Here is an 8074-nt window from a genome sequence, read left to right on the forward strand (position 1 = left end):
GCACCTTTGGAAGGTTGCAGGAGCATTACACAAGCCAAACGACATTCTTCTATAAGCGAAGGTACCAAAAGGGCACGTGAACGTTGTCTTTTCTTGGTCATCAGGGTGAATCAGTATTTGAAAGAAACCTGAGTAACCGTCTAGGTAGCAGAAATGAGAATGTTTTTCTAATCGTTCTAACATCTGGTCAATGAATGGTAAAGGGAAATGATCTTTTCGGGTTGCTTTGTTTTAGTTTCCTATAGTCAATGCACATTCTCCATCCCGATTCGATTCGTTTGGTTATAGTTTCTCCTTTTTCATTTTCAATGACTGTTACACCTCCTTTTTTTGGTACTACGTGTACAGGACTAACCCATTTGCTATCAGATATAGGATATATGATACCTGCCTCTAATAACTTGGTTATTTCCTTCTTCACTACCTCACTCAGGATCGGGTTTAGTCTCCTCTGGTGTCTCTAGAAGTTTTACAGTCTTCTTCTAGCATGATGCGGTGCATACAAATAGAGGGACTTATTCCTTTAAGATCGGTGATGTTGTAACCTAGTGCGGTTGGATATTTTCTTAAGATATGCAGGAGTTTTTCTGTTTCGAGTCTTCCTAGGTCAGCATTAACTATCACTGGTCGTTCAAGTTCTAAGTCTAGGAATTCATATCTCAGATTTTTGGGAAGTGTTTTCAGGTCTAAGGTTGGTTTCTTAAGGCATTGCTTAGGGTCTGGTGTTATTGCTAAACATTGGTTAAGTTTGTCTTCTACAAGATAGTCAGATGATTTGTCTTTTTCTAACTCCGTTTTTTTTATGCATTCATCGATGATATCCATGAAGTAACATGTATCTTCTATTGCAGGTGCTTTCAAAAATTGGGAAAGAATGAACTCAATTTTCTCTTCTCCTACTTCAAAAGTGAGTCGTCCTCGTTTTACGTCTATGATTGCACCGGCAGTTGCTAAGAACAGTCTTCCCAGTATAATGGGTGTAACTTCATCTTCTCTAATATCCATAATTATAAAATCAGTTGGAATGTAGAATTGACCTATGCGCACTGGAACGTTTTCAAGAATTCCTACAGGATATTTGACGGAACGATCTGCTAGTTGCACAGACATTTTAGTTGGTCTTAATTCTCCCATTTCAAGTCTCTTGCATATGGATAAAGGCATAACACTAATACTGGCTCCTAAATCGCATAAGGCTTTGTCAATGACAAATTTTCCTATGTGACAGGGTATAGAGAAACTACCTGGGTCTTTAAGTTTAGGAGGCATATTCTGGATTATAGCGCTACATTCAGCGGTGAGTGTAACGGTTTCGCTATCTTCAAGTTTCCTTTTATTAGAAAGAATTTCTTTTAAAAACTTGGCATATGAGGGCATCTACGTAATAGCTTCTGTAAACGGAATTGTGACGTTTAATTGTTTTAGTAGGTCAACAAATTTTTTGAATTGGCCCGCATCTTTGGTTTTAATAAGCCTTTGAGGGTAAGGGATAGGTGGTTTATAAGGTGGTGGAGGTACATAAGGTTCCTTCTTTTCTACGGTTTCCTTATTACTCTCTTCCTTTTCCTTAGGTTTACTTTCCTCCTCAGTTGACCTTTTAGAGTTTTGGTTTTCTATCCTTGGGTCAGACGGTCCTTCCACTTCCGTTCCACTTCTCAGTATAATTGCATGAGTGTGGCTTCTTGGGTTAGGTTGGGGTTGGCCAGGAAATGTACCAGTTGGGGCAGCAGTAGGCGCTTGTTGTTGAGCTACTTGTGATATTTGCGTTTCCAGCATTTTGTTATGAGTAGCCAGGGCATCTACTTTACTTGCTAGTTGTTTAATTTGTTCGCCAGTGTGTACATTCTGGTTTAAGAAATCTTTATTGGTTTGCTATTGAGAAGCTATAAAGTTTTCCATCATGATTTCCAAGTTGGATTTCCTAGGGGCGTTATTGTTAGGTGTAGATGGGATCGGCTTCTGATATCCCGGAGGTATAGCTGGGGCTTGATTTGGAGATTGTCCAGGTGCGTATAAAGCATTATTACTCTTATATGAAAAATTGGGATGATTCTTCCAATTTGAGTTATAGGTATGCGAGTAGGGGCTTCCTTGAGCATAGTTTACTTGCTCCGCTTGGATTCCTGTTAGGAGTTGACAATCTGCAGGAGTGTGACCTTGGATTCCACAAACTTCGCAATTCTGAGTTATGGCTACCACGGTGGCTGGAGGTGATACGTTTAAACTTTCAATTTTCTGGACCAGAGCATCCACTTTTGCATTAACATGATCAAGGTTACTTATCTCGTACATGCCAGTTTTCGTTCGCTTCCCCACTGATAGTGGTTTTGAGCCATGCTTTCGATAAGTTGGTAAGCATCAGCATAAGGTTTGTTCATCAGTGCACCACCTGCGGCGGCGTCTATTGTTAACCTCGTGTTGTACAGGAGACCATTATAGAAGGTATGAATTACTAACCAGTCCTCTAAACCATGGTGTGGACAAAGTCTCATCATGTCTTTGTATCTTTCCCATGCTTCGAAAAGAGACTCGTTATCTTTCTGTTTAAATCCATTTATCTGGGCTCTTAACATAACTGTTTTGCTTGGCGGAAAATATCGAGCAAGAAAAACTTTCTTCAACTCGTTCCATGTGGTGACTGAGTTGGAAGGAAGAGATTGAAGCCATCTTCTAGCGCTATCTCTTAACGAGAAAGGAAAAAGATGAAGTCGAATTGCCTCTGAAGTGACACCATTAGCTTTAACAGTATCAGCGTATTGGACAAATACGGATAAATGAAGGTTTGGATCCTCGGTAGGATTTCCAGAGAATTGGTTCTGTTGCACTGCCTGCAACAGTGAAGGTTTAAGTTCAAAGTTGTTTGCTTCGATTGCGGGTGGAGCAATACTCGAATGCGGCTCATCTTGCGATGGAGCGGCGTAATCTCTAAGAGCACGAGCTGGTTCTGCCATCTCGGGTATCGAAGGGAAAATATTTTTGAAATCGGGAAGTTCAACAGGAGGGAGATTGTTTGCAGCACGATATTCCCGAATTCGTCGTAAGACTCGGAGATATAGTTCGATATCGTTGATTCGTAAGTAGAACGGCTCTCCTTGTGAGCGAGTGTGTGGCATACAAATCAACGAATGAAAGAAAAGAAAAAGAAAAAGCCTTAGTCTCTACAGCGTAACAGAAGAGTTACGATATCGACTAAATAAAAGTCCCCGCCAACGGCGCCAAAAACTTGATCGCGACTTTATGAGTCAAATTTGGGGTACAAACTGCAAGTGCACAGTTCTATCGCGTAGTTTTAAAAGATATCGATCCCACAGGGACTTATGAATCGATATACCGTTATCTAAGGTTACTTCGTAAAGCTAAGGCAGGTAATACTTTGATTGTTTGGGGGAAAAGCTAAAACTAAAATAAGATCTAAAATAAATATCTAATAAGCGGATATCGGTATGTAGTTCGTCGTAATTAGGGAATCAATTCTTTGTTGGTTTCTTGGTTTTAAAATAAATCCTTTCAGTTGACACTATTGATTAAAAGTCTTATCTCAATCTCTCGCTCTGTTGAATAAACTATGATTTTATATTAACGTAGCTGTCACTTATTAGTTAAGTCAAAAACCACTTTTTGAAAACAATAGAATCCGTAGAAACTCTTTTTAAGAAAACACTAATCGTTTAAACACCCTTATCTCAAACTCTCGCTCTGTTGACTTAGGTTATATAATTAAATTCAAATGCTTAACTTTCATCCTCACATTCAATCTTTAAAAATACTTTTTGAAAAAGATTAGAATTTAATTAACTCTAAAAATTGCTCTCGCCCTGATCTAGAATTAATGTCCAATTAACATTGTCCAGTCAAAAACTCAAACTCTCGTTCTATTGCTTTTAACTTCTTTATGTCTTTTACTTTCGTACAAAAACCCTGTTATTAAACTTGTAAATTGAGACCGTAAAAAGAGTGATTTTAATTTTAAACTTAATTAAACCAATTTGGTTTTGATTCCTTCATTCCGCTTACTCTACATACCGATACCTAAGTAAATCAGCCAGACATGCTAAACAGACTTAAATAATTATCATGCATAAACAGATTCATCTCAGGCAAATAATATAAATAAACAGTAAAGCAGGGCATATATAAATTCAAACAATAATTAAAGAACCTGAGAAATTAAATAGCAGTCTTGAACACTCCACCACAGGCCGGTTGGATTTGTTCTTGAATTCTTCAATCAAACAGAAAATAAAAGCGAAGGAATAAAAAAACTAGATTCTAACGTAAGGTTAGATCCGGTAAAAGGTACACAATAGTTTCCGGTGTAGAAACTATTGTGCGAAAAAGAATTAACTAAGTGTTGAAAAGGAAAATAGAAATTGCAAAGGAAAAAATATAAAAATCGTAAAAGTAATGCTGTAAAAATGTGCTTGTATTGCTGGAAGAGAAAAATTGCGAAAAAGCGAAAACGGCGAAGGAATCTGGAAAAAGCGTGGAACCCCTGCAGGGTTTGCAAAGCTGATATTTATACTGGTACTTTCTGTAACGGTTTCTAAAAGTAATCCGCGTCAAAGGTCTTCACGTGGCGAATGGTTAGGCGTGCAAATAGGACTCAACGTCTCTGAAGCCAAAAATATAGGGGAATGGTGTGACGTCCGTCACACCATGTGTGACGCTCGTCACACCATGTGTGACGCTCGTCACACCATGTGTGACGCTCGTCACACCATGTGTGACGCTCGTCACACAAGTGTGCAAAGCGTGACGCTCGTCACAGCCTTTGTGACGCTCGTCACAGGCACAGCGCCTGTGCTTTTTGGGCTGGGCTTTGGCTTTTGATATTTGCTTCTTTTCATTCCTTTTTGCACCTCCTTTTCTTCCTTTTTTTACTTGTGCTTCAAATAAACCACCTGAGATAAATAGAAAGAAAATACCGCGTAATATCTAATAAAATGAAATAAATTGAAGTAAATAATAATATAATTTAATTAAATTGAGTCCTAGAATGTGATACTATTTCATGTTATCATAGAACCACCAAGACCATTGTTGGAGGTACCCTCTGGATTATTGCCACTATTGGCGACCGAAGCCCGCTCAAGCTTCTCCACCTTCTCAACAAGTGCTTTCTGCCCCAAGGAGAACCCTTGCATGACGTTGATCAACTCACTCATCTTCTCTTTCAGCTCGAGAATGTCAGCGTTGGGTGGATCCATCAGTTTGGGTTTGTTGCGTCTGGTAGGGTATCTGTGCGGACGAGCTACGTGCAAAGGAATGATTCTGCGTGCGCGAGCAATGATTCCTGAAACATTCAAACACGTTAGAAACCGACACCTGCAAAATAGAAGACAAGTTATTATGATTCATGCATGAATGCAATGTCTATCCATATGAGGAACATTTTGTCTTTCGATCCTGGTTTCATTGAGACGGATAATAATCTGACAGCAACATTCTGACGTCAATCATTTAGCTTTACCATACGGAACAGAGAGTTATGATTTAGCAAAGATATCACCCGACCATGTGTGTGTTATGTGAGTGTACACAGAAAAGCAAATAAAGCTTGAAGATCAATCATTAACTGATAATAACCACTGTATAGCAAAAGTGCACTACACGTGCGAGAATCATACATCATGTTTGATACAAATCAACTTTACAATTCTCCAAAATCGGAAAGAAATACAAGCAAGTGAATTCCATCAACATGCCTGACGGTAATCCAACACATGATAACAACTGCAATAAAAGCTAATCTGAAGAAGGTCTCACAGAAGACTCTGCACCATCAACCATCCTGGTAAACTTCATAGCGAACCTGAGCTCAGTGTTCTCCTGCTGAAGTCTTCCTACCTCTTTCTGATGAATCTTCATTTGTCGGAAACAATGATCCCTCTCAGCAAGATAATGATCTCTTTCGGCCATAATCTTCACTTTCTCTTCTTCCTTAACCCTCAACTTTGCTTCCCACTCTGCGGTAAGGGCGTTGGCTCTAGCTTCCCTCTGAGTTTTCACGAGGACTTGTCTCTTCTTTTCATCTTCAATGACCTTCACAGCTCTAACCAACTTCTCTTTGGTAATGTCGTGCTCCTTTGTAGATGACTCTAAAGCTTGGCTGATCTTACAGTAATAGGCGGTATCTTTCTCAAAACGCTTCACCTCCAGAGCATGTATCCTAGCCTGGTCTTCTGCTTTCCCCTTGATTTCCTGATTATCCATTTGAATTCTAGCAACACTCATTTCCAACTCAGTCTTCTCTGCTTGCAGTTGATCTCTCTCCCTCTTCATCTCAAGAAGTTCTTCCATACCGACATAAGAACGTGGCTCCTCAATCAACGGATACCAAGGATCACCCACAGGAAATGGTAGACGAGTGAGCTCAACCCTCTTTCTGAGCCAATAATCAAACGGAGGAAAAGACCTGTTATTAGCTCTACCAAAAGGAACCTTGCCTTTCCTTTGAATGTCGCGCCATGCATCAGACACTTGCCTCAACAATGACTGATTACCCTCGATCGGAAAGTAGAAAGACTCTTGAATCTCACGCTCGAGGGGAGGACCCTCCATAGCAAATCCCGTTTGTCTCTTAAGAAGCACTGGGTTGTAGTTAATACAACCTTGAACTCCTATAAGAGGCACATTGGGAAAACTCCCACAACTGCAAATGAAATCTCGTCCAGCCATACCACTATGAGTCCAAGCTACGTCTTTGGCTCGCAAACCCATCAACCAGGTCGCCCAATTTACAGTATGGTCAAGAAAGACAAAGGCACCCTTGGAAGGCAAATATCCCATTAACCATTTATATAACAGTTGAGCACAACATCTAATCAATCCTCCACGCCGCTACTCGTTCTGATTATGGACCAAATAATAAACATCCCCAATCAAGGTAGGAATGGGATTCCTCTGAGCAAACACTCGGAGGGCATTAATATCCACAAAATTCTTCTGATTAGGGAACAGGATGATTCCATAAATGCTTACGGTAAGCAAAGCATAAACGGCCTTCCAATTACCCAAAGCAACATGCTCCTTGGCTTTAGCCTCCAAGAAACTCAGATGAAAACTGGGCAACTTTCATTTCTCCTTCAAACCTCTCTTAGTCACTTCTGGGCTCAAATAAAGAGCACGAGAGATCTCACCAACATCAGGTTCTTCCCTGGTGACATAGAAAGGAATCTGGTTTCTGACCTGAATACCCAGGATACCAGCATAGTCCTCCATCAAAGGTCCCAACAAGTAATCCGGGAAGACAAAACATCTCAAACCCGGATCATAAAACTGGAGAAGAGTATGGATGGCACTCCTATCCCCATCTGTGAGCCTGAAAACCATCTTCAGAATACCGCCATAGGCCTCACGGAACATCCCCACATGGTCAGGCGTAATCAATGTTATCATACCCTTCAGCACGCCAATCTCTGGATCAAAGAAACTGTAGACAACATCAGCTTTTAGGCCGGCCCTCATGCTTGGAACAAGGATGTCTCTCAACCAGGATCTCAATCAAGAATGTACCCTACATATGGATAAACATGAGTTAGATGTGGATAAATGCAAAATGGGAATGATGCAGATGCATGAATGCAAATCACAGTGCCATCCTCCAAGATATCTGAACATCAACTATATTGGATTCCGGTCTCTGAACTGATCACAACCACCCAAGGGACTAAGTAACCATAAATCCAACTCGGGGTTCCGAAATAAACGGAACCGGAGGATACATCACCATCATCACAGGTAAGCCACAGAACGGATAACCACAAAACCATCTGAACAAGTAACCCTTAAATTCAACCCGGGGATCCGAAATAAAAGGACACGGCTGATAAATACCATGGACAGAACTTCGGCGTCCCAGAAATAAATCCATAAATCCTACTCATAACTAGGACCCAGATCAAGAACTGAACCAATAGTCACCACCAAAGAGTCACCAACAGAACCTGTATTTGTAGGAATCAAACCCTCCCCTCACGGGTGAATTCTAATAAGGTCATCCTAAGGCGGATAATGGTCTCGACAATCGGACAAGATACTCAACGGGTTTGCCTTTTCGGGTGTACCGTGCAGC

General features: G+C 40.5%; 1 non-coding gene across 1 annotated transcript; it reads left to right on the forward strand.

Annotated features, from left to right (window-relative positions):
* Positions 1-2466: 2466 nt before the first annotated feature.
* Positions 2467-2573, forward strand: LOC127099851 (small nucleolar RNA R71). The gene has a single exon (XR_007794318.1). It is a non-coding gene; the product is annotated as a small nucleolar RNA R71 (small nucleolar RNA).
* The last annotated feature ends 5501 nt before the right edge of the window (positions 2574-8074 follow it).

This window comes from Lathyrus oleraceus, chromosome 6 (assembly GCF_024323335.1).
Source record: "Lathyrus oleraceus cultivar Zhongwan6 chromosome 6, CAAS_Psat_ZW6_1.0, whole genome shotgun sequence".
Classification (NCBI taxonomy): Eukaryota; Viridiplantae; Streptophyta; class Magnoliopsida; order Fabales; family Fabaceae; genus Lathyrus; species Lathyrus oleraceus.